This window comes from Lasioglossum baleicum, unplaced genomic scaffold (assembly GCF_051020765.1).
Source record: "Lasioglossum baleicum unplaced genomic scaffold, iyLasBale1 scaffold1850, whole genome shotgun sequence".
Taxonomy (NCBI): domain Eukaryota; kingdom Metazoa; phylum Arthropoda; class Insecta; order Hymenoptera; family Halictidae; genus Lasioglossum; species Lasioglossum baleicum.
The window spans coordinates 5,001-7,500 of NW_027470909.1; the positions used below are offsets into that span (position 1 = coordinate 5,001).

The 2,500-nt window shown below is 46.7% G+C and overlaps 1 non-coding gene and 1 pseudogene across 1 annotated transcript; both read left to right on the top strand.

Moving 5' to 3' along the window:
- Positions 1-595: 595 nt before the first annotated feature.
- LOC143221055 (5.8S ribosomal RNA) lies at positions 596-750 on the top strand. Its single transcript, XR_013011717.1, has one exon. It is a non-coding gene; the product is annotated as a 5.8S ribosomal RNA (ribosomal RNA).
- A 1,568-nt stretch (positions 751-2,318) lies between these two features.
- LOC143221056 (large subunit ribosomal RNA) overlaps positions 2,319-2,500 on the top strand; it is a 7,891-nt pseudogene continuing 7,709 nt past the window's right edge.

Here is a 2,500-nt window from a genome sequence, read left to right on the forward strand (position 1 = left end):
CGCGCCTACGGCCAGAGCCGGCTCGCGAGTCCGCTTGTATCGGAATTTATCGTTACCTCGAGCACACACCAACATTTTATGGAAATGTGTTTTATACGGGAAGTGGACCGGCTCGTGAAGCTCGCTTTTAAAGCAGTCGTGAGTCTGACACCCTACTCCGTGCGTGTGGCCCAATAGTGCGCATCGCGAGAGCTTGGGACGAATGACCGCTGCCAGAGCCGGCTGTGAAGTCCTCCGTTCTCACATCATTCCAAATGAAATGGAAGTGAAGAGGAGAGGAATATTATTACATCTCTGGATCCAGTATCGGGTTGTCTTACGATCCCCGTCGTTTTCAGAGAATATATATTCATCTCCGCGTTTTCCACGTTAACGGTTTTTCAATGTACTGTTCGCCCGGCCGTCGGATACGTGTTGCGTATCTGACGGTTTTTTTTTCCGTTTCCACGGACGACGATAGTGTCGTCCTTAAAACGACGCCTGAACGAATCTCCTTCGCGCGCTGGTTGGAGCGTTCAGGTACAATGCGTTCTTACGAACCGCAGAACAAGAGACATATACATATATTGATTTGTAAATCAAAAATATATACGATTACCCTGAACGGTGGATCACTTGGCTCGTGGGTCGATGAAGAACGCAGCTAATTGCGCGTCAACGTGTGAACTGCAGGACACATGAACATCGACATTTCGAACGCACATTGCGGTCCACGGATACAATTCCTGGACCACGCCTGGCTGAGGGTCGTTTACGTAACCATAAACTGCTTGCGTTGCTCTTGTAAGTCCCCGCCGTCGCTTACCTCTCCAAATATATTTTTGGAGGGCGCCAAAGAGCGTTTCGGAGTCGGGTTGCAAAGATGCTACGTACGAGCGAATGATGGGCGTTTCGTCGGCGTTTGTCGCGGTTCTGTGAAAATTGCCAATTTTTGCATTGCGTCTTATAAACACATACAAACATATATATATCTAGTTTCCACGAGAGGCGAAGTAGGGATTGGTATTTCTTACGTTCGGACTTGCGTGAGTGTTTTTACGGTGTCGTGAGTCGTATTGAAAATACGACCGCCCGTAAGGCACCGCTTCGACGAGGATCTCCAAATCTCTCACCTTCTCTGCGAAACGATTCGCCTTGCGGAAAGAAGCGTTTCCACTCATGAACATTTAACGCGCTCCCGACGTCGCCTGAAATGATGCGTATATACGAAAGAGGTATATTTACAAGAGTCTCGCGAGACTACAGAGATGGACACACAAATTATAAAAGAAAGAAAGAATACTGTGTGGCACACAGAGTGTGTGTGGTGTGGCAATGTTAAGCCCCAGGGAGAGAATATGCCTGTGCGTGGATGAGTTTCTTAACTCTACGTTATAATTGCCATACGGCGGAGGGTCGTCGTTGCCGGCGATTTCGACAAACACACATTCCTTTTCGAGTCTTCGAGGGAAGAGACGAAAGAGATCTCTCGTTCTATCGCGAACGCTTTGATGATCGATGGACAGCGGAGCAAAGCGCAGCAATGTGCGGGATGAGCACGTCGTACTTGATCGGGTCGGAATTATTCCCCGTCGTCGACGTGTCCTCGCTAATCTGTGCGATTGCCATTCCATCGCCACGTTCGCGTTGAATCGTATTGATGACGGCCTATGAGCGTCTTGAGATCTTACTCTCTTTCTCTCGTGTCTCTAATTTGGTTTTGCGTTTGATCGATGATAAATCGTTTCGTGCGCAACGTTTCTGTACCCCCGTGGTTTTTGGTTCAATTATATAGAAGTAGAGAGAAAAAGAAATCCCACCGGGTTATATGTATTATTATTTTTTTTTTTTAATAATATGTATACTCCTCTATTGGCGAGGCTTATTTCGAACTTGATTGTCACACGACGCAAAAGACACACTTGTGTGTTCACGCACGGAACAGCACCGCGGAGAGAGAAAAGGTATATCCAATGATGAAAACCTTTATGTCGGTCGCCCCATGTCTTTTCTTTTCTTCATTGTCGATTCGTGCGGAACCGCGCGATCTGTCGGTCGTCCAGTCCCCGAAAGTTCTTTTCGACGGACGTTAAAGTTAACCGGCCAGATCGTCTAGCGAGAGTTTCCGATCGACGAGAGATGAAGAAAGAATTATATTGACACTTTGGTGTGGCGCATAAGGCATATATCGGTTTTTTGTTTACCTTTTTCTCTCTTCTGTCGTGTAGTGTTGTTTCGTTTTCTTTTTTTTTCTTTTTTTTTTGTGCTTTGTACGTTTTCGCGAGTACTACTTTTACGCTCTTTCGGCCGAAACACACAAAATTTTGTATCACGTACGACGACCTCAGAGTAGGCGAGATTACCCGCTGAATTTAAGCATATTACTAAGCGGAGGAAAAGAAACTAACAAGGATTTCCTTAGTAGCGGCGAGCGAACAGGAATTAGCCCAGCACTGAATCCCGCGGTTCTGCCGTTGGGAAATGTAGTGTTCAGGAGGGTCAATTTATCCCGAGACGTCGA